Source organism: Prionailurus viverrinus, chromosome F1, assembly GCF_022837055.1.
Source record: "Prionailurus viverrinus isolate Anna chromosome F1, UM_Priviv_1.0, whole genome shotgun sequence".
Classification (NCBI taxonomy): domain Eukaryota; kingdom Metazoa; phylum Chordata; class Mammalia; order Carnivora; family Felidae; genus Prionailurus; species Prionailurus viverrinus.
In genome coordinates this window covers 25,569,300-25,590,277 of record NC_062577.1, presented here as the reverse complement: position 1 = coordinate 25,590,277, position 20,978 = coordinate 25,569,300, and the positions used below count along the sequence as shown (strand labels likewise).

General features: G+C 39.1%; 1 protein-coding gene across 3 annotated transcripts in view; it reads left to right on the top strand.

Moving 5' to 3' along the window:
- The first annotated feature begins 9,902 nt into the window (after nt 1-9,902).
- CEP350 (centrosomal protein 350) overlaps nt 9,903-20,978 on the top strand; it is a 158,007-nt gene continuing 146,931 nt past the window's right edge. For all 3 annotated transcript variants that reach the window (XM_047840249.1, XM_047840247.1, XM_047840250.1), the window contains exon 1: nt 9,903-10,256. The gene's annotated coding sequence lies outside the window, so the exon portion shown is untranslated. The remainder of the gene's footprint in view (nt 10,257-20,978) is intronic.

The window sequence follows — 20,978 nt, the reverse complement described above, 5'->3', positions numbered from 1 at the left end:
CATTCCCCAACACCAGAGTTTATCTTTTTTATATGCTGTGGATATGCACAGAATATGTATAGAATTATTTTGATTTTATTTACATAAAAGTCAGACTACAGATGTTGTTTAAGCAAGTTGCTTTATTACACTCAAGAATTTTTTTAAAGTTTATTTATTTATTTTGAGAGAGAGAGAGAGAGCACAGGCAGGGGAGGGGCAGAGAGAAAGAGGGAGAGAATCTCAAGCAGGCTCTGAGAGCTGTCGGTGTGGAACTCAGTTCAGGGCTCAAACCTATGAACCATGAGACCATGAGCCAAAATCAAGAGTCAGACATTTAACCAACTGAGACACCCAGATGCCCCAACAATGTTTTTATTAAAAAAAATTTTTTTTTTTGGTGCACGCTCCCTCTCCCTCCCTTTCTCTATCTGAAAATAAACAAATAAAAGTAAAAAGAAATTTTCTTTAGTGTTTTTTAAAAATTTTAAATTAACTAATTAATTTTTAATATGAAATTTATAGGCAAATTGGTTTCCATACAACACCCAATGCTCATCCCAACAGGTGCCCTCCTCAATACCCATCACCCACCCTCCCCTCCTTCCCACCCCCCATCAACCCTCAGTTTGTTCTCAGTTTTTAAGAGTCTCTTTTGGTTTGGCTCCCTCCCTCTCTAACTTTTCTTTCAAGCCCAGCTAGCATCCTTATGAAAAACAAAAAAACAAGGGGCGCATGGGTGGCTCAGTCAGTTAAGGAACTGACTTCAGCTCAGGTCATGATCTCACAGTTCGTGGGTTCAAGCCCTGTGTCAGGTTCTGTGCTGACAGCTCGGAGCCTGGAGCCTGCTTTGGATTCTGTGTCTCCCTCTCTCTCTGCTCCTCCCCCCGCCTCTGCTCACTCTTTCTCTCTCAAAAACAAATTAAAAAAAGAAAAAAAACTCAAAAACAAACAAAAGAAATGTTTTTGAGATGTACCCATTGTTTCCAATGTCTCACAATTACTACAATAAATTAGTTTATGATTTTAAGCCTCTATATTTAAAAAAAAAAAGTCAGTGCCAGGTTTGTCCTAAATCCTAGTTTGCTTTTGACCTTATCAGAAATAGAAAGAGGAAGAAATTCACTAACCCCATTGCTGGGCTCTGTTCCAACAGCACTTCATTACTCATTTTAAGGGGGGATTAGCCATCAAAAATGAAATGTGGATTTGAAGCAATCTTCCAGATAATCCAATCCCAAAAAGCTACTTTGAGCTCAATAGCCACATGTTTAAGGAGTGGACTTTGTTCTTCCTTAAATTTCCACCTAGTTCTCCTGGTCTACTTTATTGATATAATGAATTCATCCAGCTATCCATTCAATGAGTTTTTCTATTAACTGTTAGAGCTAAATGCATAGCACTAGGTTAAACAGGTTATATTTGTTTATATTATTTTTTATTTTAAAAATTCTAGTGTAAAACATACAGTGCTATATTAGTTTCAGGTGTACAATACAGTTATTCAACAATTCTATACGTGACTCAGTGCTCACATCACAATAAGTGTACTCTTAATCCTCTGCCTATTTTACCCATACTCCCACCCACCTTTTCTCTGGTAACTACCAGTTTGTTCTCTACATTCAAGAGTCTGTGTTTTTTTTTTTTTAATTAATTTATTTATTTTGAGAGAGAGAGAGAAGGAGAAAGAGAGAGAGAGAGAAAGTGTGAGAGAGGGACAGAGAGAGAATCCCAAGCAGGCTCCATACTGTCAGCGTGGAGCCCGACAGAGGACTCAAACCCAAGAACAATGAGATCATGACCTGAGCCTAAGTCGGACGCTAAACCGACTGAGTCACCCAGGCGCCCCTGAGTCTGGTTTTTAAAAACAGGTTTGTTTTATTTGTGGTCATGAGGAAGGGCATGCTCTTTGTCAAGGACATGTTTATCCTTTTCATGTTAACTTTACGCAAGATATACTTCCTAAATTCTAGCTATCTTTACCAACCAGTATGAATGAGTAACTCAAAAACAGGGTGGGAGAAAAGTGTAGATCCCATCACTGATTTAACTGTTTGCCCTACAGTCCCATTAAATCTTCAAACCATATCCTATACATCAAACAAAACAAAACAAAACAAAAAAACAAAAACGTACCATAAAAGCAGAATCTCTGCTAACGTTAAGTCCATCCAGGTTAAATTCCTTGTTCTAGAGTCATAGGGCAAGTCATAGGGCAAGTCAGTGTGAGTAGAGGCTTTGGAATCAGATGTAGGTTGGATCAGTAATGTCCTGCTAACTCAATATGAAAGTTTCAAGCCGTTAAAACCTTGTGGTGCTTTATCGCAAAGTTTTCATTCTCAGCAACTGGTTTGTGCAAAATCAATGTTAACTGCATTTATAGATTATTTGGAGAGGGGTTAAGATCTTTTTTCGTGTTGGAAAATAATTTCCCAGACAATCTAAATATAATTCTGTGCTTATTTAGTCTTGTTTGCTGCTAAATTCATTGAAAGTCTCTCTGATTTCTTTCTTACGAGTGATGTCTTGACCTTCCCAGATAAGGATAAACGTTTTACCTAGCAATAAAGCAGAACCAATCTGTTTTAATATTTACTCAAGAGGTTGTAAGTAAAGTAAGTGAAGTAAATGGCTCTGTTTTAACTTTACTAGAACTTATTTGTTAGAATTTCTTTCCTTTCAAGCTATGGATTTTTGCAATGGTCAGGTAACTTTCTACATTTAAGAAGAATGTAATCCTGAGTCACGAATGAGCTCAAATCCCGAGTTCCTCTTTTTCAAGGAGGTAGACAAATACTGCTTGCTCCCTTATTTATTTATTTATTTAAAATCTGTGACTATGAATGGCTGAATCCTCAGAGAACTTTCAGGTACATTCCACATTATGTATTTCTGGCAGCAATAGGCTTCCTCATGTGCTGTCTCACAGAATCTCAAAATCTCAGGGCAATTCTGCTGAACTGAGTCATAGTCTCAGGACTGAATGGCATCGAGCATGAGAAACACAGTGTTGTTAACAATACACTTATACTGACAGGTTTGTCCAGTAAAAAAATAGACTCTGCTAGGACGGTCCAGTGTGTTCTTACCAAAGGCAAATTTTTGCCATGGTTTTCTTATAGGGCTGTAATGATGATTAAACTAGTGGGCCAAAGTTCACTGCAAATCCTGCAATAACATCACACCTAATTCTAAACTGACATCTGGTTTGGTTGTTTAAATATTAAAATAGTTCTGCACTAAATGATATATCTGATAAAGGATTAGCATCCAAAATATATATATAAAGAACTAATAAAACTCAACACCCCAGAAAACCCAAATAATCCAATTAAAAAATGGGCAAAAGACATAAATAGACATTTTCCCAAAGAAAACATACAGATGGCCAACAGACATATGAAAAGATGTTCAACATAGCTCATCATCAAAGATATACAAATCAAAAGTACAGTGAGTATCACCTCACACCTGTCAGAATGGCTAAACTCAAAAACATAAGAAACAACAGGTGTTGGCAAGGATGTGGAGAAAGGGGAACCCTCCCGCACCGTTGGTGGGAATGCAAACTGGTACAGCCACTGTGGAAAGCAGTATGAAGTTTCCTCAAAAAGTTAAAAATAGAACTACCCTACAATCCATCAATTGTACTACTAGGTATTTACCCAAAGAATACAAAAATACTAATTCAAAGGGATACATGCACCCTAATGTTTATAGCGGCAGTATCTCTAATAGCCTAATTATGGAAAAGCCCAAATGTCCATCAACTGATGAATGGATGAAGAAGATGTGGTATATATGCACAATGGAATATTATTCAGTCATCAAAGAAAAATGACGTCTTGCCATTTGCAATGATGTGGATGGAAGCTAGAGACTATTATGCTAAGTGAAATAAATCAGTCAGAGAAAGACAAATACCATATGATTTCACTCATATGTGGAATTTAAGAAACCAAACAAATGACCATAGGTAAAAAAAAAAGAGAGAGGCAAACCAAGAAACAGGCTCTTTTATTATTTATTTTTGAGAGAGAGAGAGAGAGAGAGAGAGAGAGAGAGAGAGAACATGCACATGTGAGCTGGGGAGGGGCAGAGGGAGAGGGAGAGAGAGAATCTCAAGCAGGGTCCATGCTCAGCATGGAGCCCAACCAACATCATGACCTGAGCCAAAATCAAGAGTCAGCCACTTAACTGACTGAGCCAGTCAGGTGCCCCATCGGAATCTTAACTATAGAGAACAAACTGATGGTGGCCAGAAGAGAGGTGGGTGGGAGGATGGGTAAAGTAGGTGATGAGGATTATGGAGTATACTTGTGATGAACACCGGGTGTTGTATGTTAAGTGTTGAGTCACTACATTGTACACCAGAAACTAACATTGCCCCGCATGTTAACTAACTGTAATTTAAATAAAAACTTAAAAAACATAGTTCTGTACTGGTTGCTAAATAGCTGTTGTCCTTCAGCAACCTGATTGGCAAGATCTAACAACTAAGGTGTTTATACCCGCCAAAAAGGGAAGCCTCTAACCCTGCTCCATTCTGATTGGCTCCCCACCTTACTGGTTGTTGTAAAATTGTAGTAACACTCCTGCCTGAAACAAATGTGACAATAAAAGTGAATGACATGTGTGTGTGTGTGACATAACGTGTGTGTGTGTGTGTATAAAGAGAGAGACACAGAGGGAGAGAAGATGGAGGTTGGATCAACAATGCCCTGCTACTGAAATATGGAAGTTTCTTTTCTGTTTTATCACAAGTTTTCCATTGTCAGCAACTGGTTTATGCAAAATCAATGTTAATTGTATTTATAGAGTACTCGGAATGGGAATTTTAAGATTTTTTAAAAGTTAGACTTTTTAATTTTTTTAAAGTATATATGTAAAAACATACTTCTATATGTTACAATATATATAATATTAACATTAAATTACATATATTATATATTGTATTGCACACATATTATAATATTACATTTGTACATATTTTGTTACATATTTTAATGTATATATATATACACATTTACACATCCTATTGGTTCTATTAGACCTGACTAATACAGATAAGGTCCAGAACCATCTGGAATTATCAATCCCTCATTTGTCTGGTAGTTAATGCTGGAAAGACTTAGACAGTTGGGAGGAGGAATACCTAGGGTTCTTTGTGCATTTCTATCTCTATATGGTCTTCCAGTATGGAGCTTCAACTGGGCTTTTTTCGTGTCAGACAGGATTTCCAAGGCATGTGTCCCTGGAGACAAAACACTAAGCAGAATTATATTGCTTCTTATGACCTAACCTCTGAAATCACATTTTATCATTTCAGTTGTATTCCCTTGGTTGAGACAGTTAAAAATTCCATCCAGGCTCAAGAAGAGGGGACACAGGGGCGCCTGGGTGGTTCAGTTCATTGTGTCCGTGATTCTTGGTTTCAGCTCAGGTCATGATCTCACGGTTTGTGAGTTTGAGCCCAGGATCGGGCTTAGTGCTATCAGTGGAGGCTGCATGGGATCCTCCCTCTCCCTCTCTGCCCTTCCCCCACTCACGCTGTCTCAAAATAAACTTAAAAAAAAAAAAAAGAAAATAATTTGTTTGACTTGAATTAATCAAAAATTGAACAATGTTAGCATTAACATTGAGTTTCTTTTTACTTAGAACCAGCTGTACAGCGTTTTCACTGACCTATCTTCCTCTCCCAGGAATGTACATAGTGGAGGGCTGGGCTGAGGAGAGGAGATGACCTCTCTTTGCTGATCTGGAAGAGTAGCTTGGAGGCAGGACACAGGTTGGAGTTGATTCTGCACAAACTTCCCCTTGGTGGTGGTTGCCCTTTATGTGAACTGTGGCTAATTTACCTCCAAGGAAGTTGCTGCAGCTTTTTCTTGGATATACACTCTTGTCTTGGCTTAAACTCTGATAAAAAAGAGTGTACTTTTCTGTTCAGTGCTACAAAGTTCAAAAGTTTCTTGAACCCCAAATCAGTAAGATATCATTTCTACTGTTCGAAATTACATTCTTGTGTTCTTTTACTTTTCTCTCTGGGGTGTTCTTCCTCCTATTCCCTACATGTATTTTAAAATTCTCATTTATTTTTATGTTTAAAATATATTATTTAATATTTTGGAAATACAAAAACTATGAAGAATAACAATACAAACACCCACACCTAGCTTGAGAAATAAAACATTACCACCAACACCATCGAAGCTTCTTGAGTTCATCTGGACTACATATAACTTCCCCTTCTGCTCCCTCAGAGGTAATCACATTTCTGAATGTACTCTTTCTAATTCTTTGGCATTTAAAAATATTTTGCTACAGGGTCGCCTGGGTGGCTCAGTGGGTTAAGGGTCTGACTTCAGCCCAGGTCATGATCTCACGGTTTGGTATTTCAAACCCCTGGTCGGGCTCTGTGCTAACAGCTCAGAGCCTGGAGCTTGCTTCTGATTCTGTGTCTGCCTCTGTCTCTCTCTGCCCCTCCCCCCATTGAGCCCTCTCTCTCTCTCTCTCTGTCTCAAAATAAACATTTAAAAGAAATTGAATCTCCTCCTCTTTTTCCCCATTTTTGACCATTCTATTCTTTTTTTTTTTTCAACGTTTATTTATTTTTGGGACAGAGAGAGACAGAGCATGAACGGGGGAGGGTCAGAGAGAGAGGGAGACACAGAATCGGAAACAGGCTCCAGGCTCTGAGCCATCAGCCCAGAGCCCGACGCGGGGCTCGAACTCACGGACCGCAAGATCGTGACCTGGCTGAAGCCGGACGCTTAACTGACTGCGCCACCCAGGCGCCCCATTGACCATTCTATTCTTACCTGCGGAATGTTATTGATGCCTGTGACTCTCCTTCAGCTGGCCACTCCCAATGTCCCCTCATCTTCTGCCCCCTGCCAAATTCTCATCTTTCTCTGGGTTCCACTCACCCTGGCAGGCCACCCTTTCAGGAGGATTCCTTCAATTTTAATTTCTTTTTTTTTTTTTAAGGAAAATACCTAATTTTTATTTTAAAATACTTATTTTTTTTAACCTTTATTTATTTTTTGAGAGACAGAAAGAGACAGAGAATGAGTGGGGGAGAGGCAGAGGGAGAGGGAGACACAGAATCTAAGCAGGCTCCAGGCTCCGAGCTGTCAGCAGAGCCCGACGCGGGGCTCGAACTCACAAACTGTGAGATCGTGACCTGAGCCAGAGTCGGATGCCCAACCGACTGAGCCACCCAGGCGCCCCTAAAATACTTATTTTTAAATGGTTAGTATAGTGACATGATTCAAAATTGTTAAAGTACAAAAGAGTACAACTGATAAACCTCCCTCTTACTCTTAGTCATCTGTTTCCTTCCACACAGACAGCCAGTGATAGCAGTGTCCTCTGTATCCATGTAGAGATAATTTATACATGTACAAGCAAGTATTATATTTCTCTCCACCTTTCCTTAACTCGAATAGTAGAATACTATTTACGTGGGTTCTGACTTCAGGTTCAGTTATCTCTGACTCCTCTTTTGGAGCAGGAACACTCAACCTGGGCAGGCACCATTCTCTACCTGACTGCTGAGGCTGCTGTACCTTTTCAAGGCTGAATCCAGCCTCAGGCTACTCTGGCTTCCAGATTCTGGTGCACACATCAACCTCTCCATGTTGTCTCCTCAAAGCCCTTCTCTCTAGCTTGAGGAAAGGAAGAAGCCACCTCTGCACCTCTCCGCCTATTCTCTCCAAAAATCTTCCTCTCAAATCCTGTGAATCTACAATCCCTTAATCCTTTTTCTCTTTAAGTTGATTTATTTATTTTGGGAGAGAGAGAGAGTACGAGCTGGGGAGGGGTGGGAGAGGTGGGGGGACAGAGGATCCGAAGCGGGCTCTGTGTCGATAGCAGAGAGCCATATTCGGGGCTTGAACTCATGAGCTGTAAGATCATGACCTGAGCAGAAGTTGGACGCTCAACTTACTGAGCCACCCAGAAGCCTCTCTCAATCCTTTCATATCACTGACCGGGTTGAAGGGTCTTGAGAGAGGGGCCCAAGAATTGCATTACTGGTATCATATTACTCCTTTGAAAATGTGCTTCTTGGACGCCTGTCTCATAATTTACTTGCTGCTATCAGTTTGTCTCAGGACCTCACGCAACAACTGCAATTTCATATTCATTATAGTCAAATATGGTAAAATGCTGCAAAAGCCAATCTGTAGGGTATAAATAATAAGAGCTATGGCATGTCAAAAAGAAGAGAGGTTGGTGTGTTTGAGGTATTCGGGAGGTGAAGGAGAGGCAGGGGTCAGCGTGCAGTATGAGAGATGGAAACTGTGCATAGGCTGATATGAGGATAACATTGCTCCCCACACAGTGACAGAAACTTTTGGTGCTTTCTCTGTTACCCAGGAGGCAGCATGGGGGTGGAGAAGTATAAATAGCCTTTAGAGTAAGGGAGACCTCAAATCTTACATTTGCCTTTTACTGATGGCATAATATTGGGCAAATTACTTAACTTTTCACAACGCATTTCCACTTTTAAAGATTTTATTTTTAAGTAATCTCTACATCTAAAGTGAGGTTCCAGCTCACAACCTCGAGATAAAGAGCCCCACGCTCCACCCACTGAGCCAGTCAGGCGCCCCCTTCCCATTTCCTCTTTTTAAAAACGTGAGTATAATATTTAATAAGGTGGTTGTATAAATTCAGGAAAATAACATGAAAAACATCTATCCCACTGCTTTACACAGAAAGGATGAGGAAACTAACTTTTTCTTTATGTTGTTTTCTCACTACCCCTGGCACCACTAGGATACCCACATTTCCTGTTCTTCCCTCCGGCACAGCCTCCTGGAGACACGGTACAGATTTTACATATGTGCAGGACCATTTTTGCTCATCCACATACGTCCTATTCAGGCACAGTTAAAAGCCCTACAGAGAAGGAGCGGTTACTGCCTTCTGCTTTTACTGATGAGGTCTACCCAATAAGCAGTTACCCAGTACCTAAAATGTCCTAGTTACACCTAGCAGTTAGCAGTTATCCAGCACCTAAAATGAGCTAGGCCCTACTGGGGTACAGAGAGACAAGCGTCTTCAAGATACTTAAAGATGAGAAATAGTCTCTGGGTAAACAGTTGTGGGAGTTCAGAAGGTGCAGGAAAGTGATGGGCAGAGAGCTTGTGCGAAGTGAGCACCTAGCGGAAGGTGGCATTCTTTGCAGAAGACATGTCATTTAAGCTAAGTCCTGACACACATTAGAATTCACCATTCGGAGACTGGGGAAAGAGGATAAAGATATTAGAAGATATGTTGATCACACAAAGTCTTCTCAAAGCACAGTTCTACCAATGCCTATACCTAAACGGGAGGAAACTCCGTTTTCCTTGCTCTGGCGTCTCTAGCCATTGGACAGACTGCATGCTGAACACAATCGTTAACCCTCGTGAACAAAACGGCCAGTGACAGCAGTGGGTAACTGCAGCAGCCGCAGCGCTGCAATTGCTCTGAAACTGATTGGGGTAAAGAAGATTTACTTGGACGACAATTGGTGAAACATCGTAAACTCTGAGAAGCTGTAATTTCGACTTCTGAGCGCACCCTGGTCAAACCCCCAGCTTGTTTTTTTGGCCCGGGGTGAAATGCGCAGCCAAAAGGCCCAATTAGCGTCCGAGGAAGGAGGGTGGGGGGTGGGGGTGGAGAGAGGTCTCCGCTGCGGATCTACTTTGGCTCCTCCCGAGTCCTGCAAGGCACAAACTCGCCACACTAAACATGGCGCTCTCGAGTGTCCTTTCTTCGTTCTCTCTCCCGCAACTTTCGGCCACACTCAACATGGCCCTAACCGAAGGTTGTATTCCTGTAGCACGGTGTCGGGACAGTTCTCGCGAGGTTTGCCTGGGCCCCGACTGCTCCCGCCCTGCCTCGCGCGACCGCCACTGCCACTGCCGCCGGCGCCGCTCCTCCTCCGTGTCAGTTGTTGGGCTGTAATGGCGACTGGGCCGCCGCTGCCGAAGTGACTCCCGGGCGGGGGAGCGGGGCCGGACCTGCGCCAGAGGGAACTGCAGAGAGCCGCAGCTCAGGGGGAGGCTTGCTGTGGGGGAGGGGAGGCAGCCTTTCTGCCTCTCCTTCCTTCTCTGCAGCCCGGCGGATCCCGGGAGCCGGTGCGAGGCGGGCACCCGGTGCGTCCCCGGAGCGGGGAGGCCAGGCCCGGCAGCCCTGGGGCCGGTCGGGGCGGCATCACTGCACCCTCCGCCAGGCCCCGCGGGATGCACCGTGGGAGCCGAGGGCGGAGGCGACACTCTCAGGTGAGCCGCGGGAGGACGTGGCTGGGACCGCGGACGCTCGCTTAGCTTCTGCTGCCTCTGTCCGCGGTCCCGGGTCCCCGGTGGCGGCGAGAGAGGCGGGGCGGGGCGCCGGGAGTCCTGGCCCAGCCTGGCGTCCCCCTCGGGGAACCTCCCCGTGTCCTGAGCCTTTGCGGGGAGGGCCATCCTGAGACCTGGATTTCAGGTCCCACCGGTGCCTGCCGAAGACGGATTTCCTTCCTTACCTGCTAGTGCTCTCCCTGCTCCCGCCCCTCCTCTCGTCTGCAAAAGATGTAAGATACCTCTCGCCTTTGGTCTCCGGAGAAGTGCTCCTCCTTCGCTTGCAGATCAGGCATATTTTAGGAAATTCCGGGCAATTGGCTCCAGTGGCAAGGATGACTGGTTTCTGTTCCTTTTTGGTGGGGATAAGCATTCTCAAGTATAGGGAAAACTTTGATCTTCTGCTCCAGTGTAGCAGCTGCTGAATGTAGTCTACCGATTTATTCACAAATGATTTAGTGGGAGATTTAAAAAGCTTTACGCTTTCAAAGTTGTCAGTATTTTTCCCCGCCCTCTTTTTAAATGTAACCCAACATGGTAAACAATACTTAACTGATGTCCCAAATACGGTTTGGAATTTCGCTGGATTTTTAGTTTTCAGATAGGAAGTTGCCCATAGGTATAAAATTTTAATGTGGTTTTAGTGTAGTAGCAAGTCTTTCATAAAAGAAAAAGATCCTTCATATAGGACAGGTTGTCAGGAGTAGTAATCAGTATCCATGCACTCCGCCTGATTGTTTGATATTTTTGTTTTGATGGCAATCCTTGTTTTGAATTTGGAAAAGTCGTTAATGGTTATGTTGCCATGTTAACGATACCTCCTCCTCTTGCATTTAAAGGTTTTAAAGGAAAGGCTATGTTAGGCGGACCTAGCAACAGCCTGAAACGGTTTGTAGAAGCAATGATAAAATACTGAGAGCTGCTCTCCACTTTAAAAATTTTTTGGTTTAAAACACAGTTTTTAAACAAGGCCGTGTGCTGCCAGTAACATGAGATTTTGGGGGATTGGTTTTAGACCCATGGTAGAAGTTGCTTCAAACCCATGGGTGTGTAACATGAAATTAGTTTTGGTGTGCTAAATTGACCAACTCCATTCAGTGTAATAAAATAAATCTGAACCATTGGAGCGTCATTGCACTGAAGATGCTTTTATCAGAAAATAAACATCAAGCTAAAATACATTGTATGTGTGGATAAATACATGTATCTCATTTTTTCATAGTAGCAGGACTTGTGTTTGTGATGATGGTGACATCTAGTCAGTAAACAATTTCATACATATATGAGACAATTTCCCTGATTCTCTGAGATATATTGTTATGTAAGAGTGTTACTACTTAAACAATCAGCCTCCTGTGGGGGTAATCAATTTAGGAATTACGAAGTTTTGAATTTTTGCTTAGTGCTTTTTTTTGATTGCCAGTTTTTTGCCCCTTTTAAAATACTTATGGACAGACGAAAGGAGATGGAGTCCTTATCTAACCAATTTTGTTATTTTTTAAATTGCTGTGTTATAGTGGCGGCAAAAAAGAAGCAACTGTTTAAAATAACTGACATCATTTTTCAGTGTATCACCACATACATTATTTTATTTAATCTTCGTAGCAATGTGAGGTAGGTTTGGCAAATATTTTTGTTTTGCAGTTGTGGAAATTGACACAAGGAAGTGTGATGAATGATGCTCTTATTCCTGAACAAGTGTTTTTTGTTTTTATTGAGGTATAATTGACACAACATTATATTAGTTTCAGGTGTACAACATAATGATTCATATGTTTGTATTGTGAAATGATCACAAGTCTAGTTAACATTGTAGAATTAGTTTTATTTTAAAGTTGGATATTAATATAGATACTCTGGAACTTGGTTTTATAAAATCTAAAAAAAAATCTATTTTTGTTCCTTTTGACATACCACTAACTCCTTAATGCTTAATGATTGTTGTTCTTTAAAAATAGTATTTTCAATAATTTTGTTAATTATGAACAAGTAATGAATTATTATAATGAATGGCTTTACCGCTGTATGTACTTTTTGCTTGAACAGTACTCCTAAGAAACTGTAGTTGATTTGTCATCTTTCATTTTGTTTGGATACTCATAGTTATGTCATCTTTGAAATTCAAAGCATTTATAGTCTTGGTTATGATAAACCAATATTTGGGCCACATAGTAGCATAACTGAAAAGTAGTGACATCTTGGTGACTTTATTCTAGTACTGGTGATTTAAAAAGTTAACTTGTCATCTACACTTGTGATTGCTAGTTTTTGCAGTGCAGGAGAGGTTGTGAAATAATTTCTTTATTGACATTTTCTTCTCATGTCAAACAATTTCTAGTGTTGCAAATAGTCCAAAAAAAAAAAACCACCCCACAAATAATCAAAAGATTGCATAGTGGGTTTTTTTTTTCTTTCTTCTGCACTAATAGCTTTTTGTTTATTGTTATCAGAAGTGTAACTTTACATTTACTAGTGGTTATTTTGGTTTGTTATTTGCCTTTCTTGTCTAGTCTGTAAGTTCCATGATGGCAGAGTTACTCTGTTAACTATTGTGCACCCGGTGCTTAGTACATAGTAAACCAGTCAATAAATATTAGTTGAATAAATTGACTTAAGAGTGGTCTTGGCATAATATTTAAAAAAACACAACACTGGTTCATGTTCCTAGGCACATATCAACTCTTATTAGAAATATACTCTAGAGATATGTTCAAGTTTGCTAGGTTGCAGGGAATTACAGCCTAGGATTAAAAAACCACTGAGAATAAGCCACAGGTGGATCCTGAAAACTTTATTGGCTATTTTAATGATTTGCCTAGGTCTTCTGGCAATAGTTATTATAATTTAAAGAAAATAGAAGGTTTAAGGCCCTGGCCTAATTAGTACTATAATTATAGGCTTTTAATAACTTGAAGTCACTTCTTAATTACAGCATTGAGAGTTTTAAATCTGAAAGGCCAGGTAGTCCAATTCCCACGTTTTATACATAAGTGAACAGTATCGTATAGGGGAAATATCTCACCCATAGGTGGTTTCATAACTGGATGAAGAATTCACTATACAGTCTACACCTCTTTAAAGTCAGATAATTATCAAATTAGAGGATGATTGTGAACAACCTGGCAGTCTGTTCATTCTGCGTCAGAGTGAAAAACTCAAAATAGACCTCTCCATGAATCAAAAATATTTGTTGACTTAAAAATGAACCTCAACCCTCCCCTCTGTCATTGGGACTATAAGTTGGTACAAGTAGGACAGTGTTCTGGAAGGAAATTTGGTATTATCTATCAAAATTAAAAGTGCGCATATTTGATAGAGTTACTTCATTTTTAGGGAGTTTATCTTACAGAAATTTTAACACAAAAGCATAAGAGTAAATCTATAGGGAGTTCATTTTAACATTATTACAAGTAAATGCCAATAGTATTAAAAAATTAAAAAATGTCAGGAATAGTCCTAAACGTAGAGGAATAGTTAAAATTCTAGTGTACTTATGCTGTGAAGTGCTATGCACTTGTTAACAGGTTGAGGGATAGCTAGATTTACTTCATGAGAAGCAGCTGAGTGTATCATTGAGTGCAAGGACCATGCAACTAACTTTCTGGGTTCAAATCCCAAATGCATCATTTATTAGATGCAGCCATTAGCAAATTACTTAAACTCATCTGTAAACTGGATATAATTATAGTTTCTCACCTGACAGGGCTGTTGTGTGAATTAAATGACTTACTATTTAAGCCTCAAGCAAGCACAGTAAGCACCACATAAATGTTTGAGTGTTTGCAATTACTATTATGTCCTGACATGGAAGAATGTTCATGATATAATCCTGAGTGAAAGAAAAAAGTTGCATTACACTGTAGAATATGATTCAGTTTTGAAAAAACAAACACGGACAAAGAAATGTAGTTTGATTTTGTTATTATTTTGTATGTCCGTAGGAAAGGGTCTGTGAGGATATATGTTAAACTATCAGCTATGTTATCCCTGAGGGAGTGGATGACTTTCCTTTTTTTTACTTTAGACACTTTTGTACTGTTTATTATAACTTCCACTTTTATAATTTTTGAAGCTTTTTTCTAAAAAAATCAAAACAATTTCCTTTTATTATACAATCATATAAATGTATTTTTGAAAAAAATTTTTTTTAATGCTTATTTATTTTTTAAGAGAGACAGAGCACGAGCGGGGGCGGAGCAGAGACAGAGAGGGAGACATAGAATCTGAAAAAGGCTCCAGGCTCTGAGCTGTCAGCACAGAGCCCGACGTGGGGTTCGAACTCTGGAACAGTGAGATCATGACCTGAGCTGAAGTCAGACACCCAACCGACTGAGCCACCTAGGCGCCCCTAAATGTATTTTTGAATTTAGTTGTTTTTCAGAGAACTGTAGATTTCATCAACATGCTATCACATGATTAGATTCTGTTTCAAAACTTTTGTTGATGCAGTTAACCCTTAAGTGTTTTTATTTTCTACTAGCTTTGTGACCTTAAGTGTCATTTCTTAATTTGCAAAGTAAGCATACAGGCTAGATCAGTTGTTTCTTAAACCCAGGATTCCCAAACTGTGCTGTCAGGTACCTTTGAGCACTATAGTGAGCTCACACAGGCACTGTGGAATATTTAAAAATTTTTGAGGGAAACACGGTAATATTTCACAGCTGTGGGGTATCTGTGTGATATTTGACATCTGTGGGACACTGCTCAAACTATTAGTTTCAGGTAGTGTCTGTGACATTGTGCTGTATTCCTTTTGATGACAGGAAGTCTTCAAAAAACTAGGTTTGGGGGCTACTGTGATAAAAAAAAGTACTGTGCAAAAATCCATATGAACGGTAAATGAAAGTGGCAGCGTCCAAAGTGTTTTCAAGGTTTGAGAAGTTGTGTGTAGTAGGTGCATTCATTCCATTAATAAGCAACTGTGGTTATTTAGTAATAAAATATTTCTTTCAATTTATAGGTATTTTTCAAACTGCTACTAAGTTGTTAGGACATAAATACTTAATAGATTGTATGGATCTAATAAATGGAAATAGAAGTCATTTTTTGGTGCCGAGGGGGAACCTTGAAAAAATTACTGAGACACAGAGTTCTGTGAAAGGAAAAAGCTTGGGAACCTCTCAAACTCTTTTGACTAGGACACTTACAATAAGAAATTTATTTTTTCTTAGGGATATAATTTACATATATGTATAAATATAAATGAATTGTAAGTTCCACTAAATAATATCCTACTACTTTTAACACACCCTGTTACTTTTAATTCAGTCCCGTTTGATTTTATTAAAAGATGCTAGCTCCAATCTATCAGATTTTTTTTTTTTTTTTTTGACCTACTAATGGGTTGTTAACTACAAATTTGAAGAGCATGAGGCTGGATGACCTCTAATTTCTAGCTTTAATGTGCTTTGTTTTCTGATTGGTTATAAATGAAATCGGACTACACTTATTCAATTGATGCATCTCTGAAAATTTGTATAGATGCTACATTTGTGTATTGTGAATTATTTTTTTTTTAAATTTATTTATTTTGAGAGAGAGAGAGAACCCAAGTGGGGGAGGAACAGAGAGAAAGAGAGAGAGAATCCCAAGCAGGCTCCGCACCATCAGTGCAGAGCCCAGTGTGGGGCTCGAACCCACACACTGAGATCATGACCTGAGCTGAAATTAAGAGTTGGATGCTTAACCAACTGAGCCACCCAGGTGCCCCTATAACAGTATTTTATTAAAGAATTTCTCTGTAGTTCCAGGCTTGTTTGGAATTATAAATGCATATATGTATGCATGTAACTATTATTTGGTTAGTTATTCACATGTTGTCAAAATAAATTACCTGCTTAGGAATGGTTAACCTCTTCATATTGTATGAGACTCCTGTATTTTTTTTTTTTTTTGCCTGTTTGCATGTAAGAATTGGATCCTGAGACTTATCAATGGGAGCATCCATCAGTCAGCAAGTAGGTCTGGAGCACCTAGTGTGTACTCTGCATGGACTAGGGATATATAGGGGACTAAAACATCTTCACAGTTCCATGTAAGCGACAGATATGTAAATAAGAGCACAAGGTGGTAAGAGGAATGGTAAAGTACTGTGGATCCACAAAGTGGGAGCAACTACACTGCCTTAAGGAGTCAATAAATGCTTCCAATGAAAGAAAAAGTAGTTGTCTTTCTTTCCTTTACAGCCTTAGCTTAAATTAGTAAGTTATTGAATATGGAAGGAAACTTTTCAAAATTGTTTGTTTTTTCTTGTTTTTTTTTCCTTCCTCAAAAAGTGACACGTGCCTCTGCTTTACCAAATTTAAAAACATATTCATAGAAAAATCTGCTTTTTCTCCTTGATCCTCACTCAGAGTTAACCAGGTTTAGCAATTTCTTAGGTATCAGGGAAGGTTTTGTCATGAAAATTTCATACTTAGGCCAAAAAATAATCCTGACTCGCAAGCTATAAAACACTTTTATAGGGATGTATTCCTTGAAATTAATTTGGAAGAATAAGTATTCAGGATAACTAGATGGTGGGTAAGCAAAGCTTAAGTTCCTATTCGTAGGGCTTTTTTTTTTTTTTTTCCTCATTATTCCCAGTCTTGTTCGTTGTCTTCAGTTCTCCTTAAGTAAAAGATTAGGACCACCTCGAGTCAAGCTCTATTTTAGCTCTTCATTTCTTATCAGTGGGAGACATTATGTTCTTTGAGATCCTCACCCTGCCTCATATTCCAGGGGCCAAACTGGTACCAAATGTTACATAGTTCCTTCTGGATTTCATAGATTACAGTAGATCTGCCTTATATTTGTAAAAGTAGTTGTTGGGGTTTTAAAATTTTATTTATTTATATATTTTCTTAATGTTTATTTTTTTTGAGAGGGAGCGAGCGAGAGAGAGAATGAGAATGAGTGGGGAAGGGGCAGAGAGCCAGAGACACAGAATCCACAGCAGGCTCCAGGCTCTGAGCTGTCAGCACAGAGCCCAACATGGGGCTTGAACTCACCAACAGTGAGATCATGACCTGAACTGAAGTTGGCTGCTCGACCGACTGAGCCACCCAGGCACCCCGGGTTTTGTATTTTAAATGTGAAAAGAGTTGAGGCTGAATCCGCAGGTCACTTGTATCTGTGTATTATACTATATTATGGGGGTGTTGGTTATTCTGGAAGTTTACTTGGAACAGTGTAATGGGTCTGACCTAGAGCTGGAAAGTTTTCTCCTTTTTTTCTAGCCTGGTCCCTACTAAATTTGTCCATTTTATATTTAGACTAGATAGTTTGACTATTGCAGGCTTGTTTTTTCTCATTCTTTCAGGCAGCCATGATTGTTACATAGGATCTGATAGAGATGAGAGAACAGAAATGTAGCAAAGGTATGGAAAACATTCTCTGTGAGAGCCAAAACAATATAATTTCATTTTATCCCTAGTGCCAGGCACATAGTGGGAGTCCAGTGAATAATGGAACCAAATCTATGTGACTGAATGAGAGCCCTGTCATTTGCTTCTAGAGGATACTTGAGAATTGGCCATTTAAAAATATCTTGTATCTTATTTGTGTATATACCGTAAGTACAGATTAGCATTTCTCAAACTTTTTGGTGTCAGGAGCACTTCATGAGTTTTTAAAAACTTAAAGAGCTCTTGTTTATGTGGGCTACGTCTATTGATATTTGCTGTAATTAGAAGATTTAAATATATATATTAGTTTAAAACATTTTAACGTTTATTTATTTTTGAGAGCGAGAGAGAGAAAGACAGAGCGCAAGCAGGGGAGGGGCGGAGAGAGAGGGAGACACAGAATCCAAAGCAGGCTCCAGGCTCCGAGCTGTCAGCACAGAGCCAGACACGGGGCTTGAACCCACGAAGCGTGAGACCATGACCTGAGCCTAAGTCGGAGGCTTAACGGACTGAGCCACCTAGGCGCCCCTTAAAAAAAAAAAAAAATTAATTCCAGTATAGTTAACATACAGTGTTACATTACTATCAGGTGTACAATATAGTGAGTGATTAGCAGTTCTGTGCATTACTCAGTGTTCCTCATGGTAAGTGTACTCTTAATCCCCGTCACCTATTTCACCCATCCATCTTTTTGTTCTCTATAGTTAAGGGTCTCTTTTTCTCTGTTTTGTTTCTTAAATTCCACATGTGAGTGAAATCTAATGGTATTTGTCTTTCTCTGATTTATTTCACTTAGCATTCTACTCTGTAGATCCATTCATGTTGTTGCAAATGACAAGATTTCATTCTTTTTTATGGCTGAGTAATATTCTATTATATATACATAAATATATATATGTACATACACACACACACACACACACACACACACCGCCTCTTCTTTATCTATTCATCTATCAGTGGACACTTGGGCTGCTTCCATAATTTGGCTATTGTACATAATACTGCAGTAAACATCGGAGTGCCTGTATCTTTTCAGATTAGTGTTTTCGTATTCTTTGGGTAAATAACCAGTAGTAGAATTACTGGATCGTATGGTAGTTCTATTTTTAATGTTTGGAAGAACCTCCCTACTGTTTTCCACAGTGGCTGTACCAGTTTGCTTTCCCACCAACAGTACAACAAGGGTTCTTTTTTCTTCACATCCGTGCCAATACTTGTTTCTTATGTTTTTGATTTTAACCATTCTGACAGTGTGAGGTGACATCTCATTGTTTTGTTTTGCATTCTCCTGATGATGAGTCATGTTGAGCATCTTTTCGTGTGTCTGTTGGCCATATGTGAGACTTCTTTGGAGAAATGTCTGATTCATGTCTTCTGCCCATTTTTTAACTGATTATTTGTTTTTGTGTATGTGCTGAGTTGTAGAAGTTCTTTCTATATTTTGGATACTAACCCTTTATTGGATATGTCATTTGCAATATCTTCTCCCATTTAGTAGTTTATATTTTAGTTTTGATGGTCATTTCCTTAGCTGCACAGACACTTTTTATTTTGGTTTAGTGCCAATAGTTTATTTTTACTTTTGTTTCTCTTGCCTCAGAAGATGTATCTAGTAAAATGTTGCTTCAGTTGATGTCAGAGACATTACTGCTTGTGCTGTCTTGTATGATTTTATGGTTCAGGTCTCACATTTAAGTCTTTAATCCATTTTGAGTTTTTATCTTTGTGTATGTTGTAAGAGAGGTTCAATTTTATTTTTTTGCATGTAGCTGTCCAATTTTCCCAGTACCAGTTTTTGAAGAGACTGTCTTTTACCATTCTTCTTTGTTGAAGATTAATTGACCATGTAATTGTGGGTTTGGATCTAGGTTTTCTATTTTGTTCTATTGATCTATATGTTGGTTTTTGTGCCATTCCCATGCTGTTTTGATTACTACAGCTCGCTAGTATATCTAGAAATCTGGGATTGTGATACCTCTGTTCTGTTTTGTTCTTTTTTTTCAAGATTGTTTTGGCTATTTGGGTTTTTTGGTTCTGGTTCTGTGAAAAATGTTCTTGGTATTTCGACAGGGATTGCATTAAATCTGTAGATTGCTTTGGGTAGTACGGACATTGTAACAATATTTGTTCTTCCAATCCGTGAGCGTGGAATATCTTTCCATTCGTTTGTGTCATCTTCAATCTCTTTCATCAGTGTTTTATGGTTTTTAGAAGACAGATCTTTCACCTCCTTGGTTAAGTTTATTCCTAGGTATTTTATTATATTTGGTGCAATTGTAAATGGAATTGTTTTCTTAATGTATCCTTCTGCTGCTTCATTATTAGTGCATAGGTGCAACAGATTTCTGCACATTGATTTTGTGTCTTGTGTCTTTGTGTCTTGTGACACATTACTGAATTCATTTATCAGTTGTAGTCATTTTTTGGTGGTCTTTGGGATTTTTTATATATAACATCATGTGATCTGCAAATAGTGAAAGTTTTACTTTTTCCTCACCAATTTGTGTGCCTTTTATTTCTTTTTCTTGTATGACTGTTATGGCTTGGACTTCCAGTACTTTGTGGAATAAAAGGGGTGAGAGTGGACCTCCTTGTTTTGTTACTGATCTTAAAGGAAGAGCTTTTGGTTTTTCACCATTGAGTATGATGTTAGCTGTGGTTTTTTTTTTTTTTTTTTAATTATATGGCCTTTATTATGTTGAGGTATGTTCTACACTTACTTTGTTGAGGGTTTTTATCATGAATGGATGTTGTACTTTGTCAAATGCTTTTCTCCATCTCTTGAAATCATATGGTTTTATCTTTTGTTGATGTGATGTATCACGTTGATTAGTTTGTGAATATTAAACCACACTTGCATCCCAGGAATGCATCCCACTTGATACGGTGAATGATTTTTTAAATGTATTGTTGGATTCAGTTTGCCAATATTTTGTTGAGGCTTTTTGCATCTGTGTTCATCAGAAATATTGACCTGTAGTTCTCTTTTTTTGGTAATGTCTTTATCTGGTTTTGGTATCAGAGTAATGCTAGCTTCATAGAATGTATTTGGAAGCTTTCCTTCCTCTTCTTTTTCTATTAACTCTTCTTTAAATGTCTGGTAGAATTCTCCTGTGATTCCATCTGGTCCTGGACTTTTGTTTGTTGAGAGTGTTTGATTACTGATTCAGTTTCATTGCTAGTAATCAAATTCAAATTTTTTGGTTCTTCCTGATTCAGTTTTGGGAAGTGATACAGTTCTAGGAATTTATTTCTTCTAGGTTGTCCAGTTTGTTGG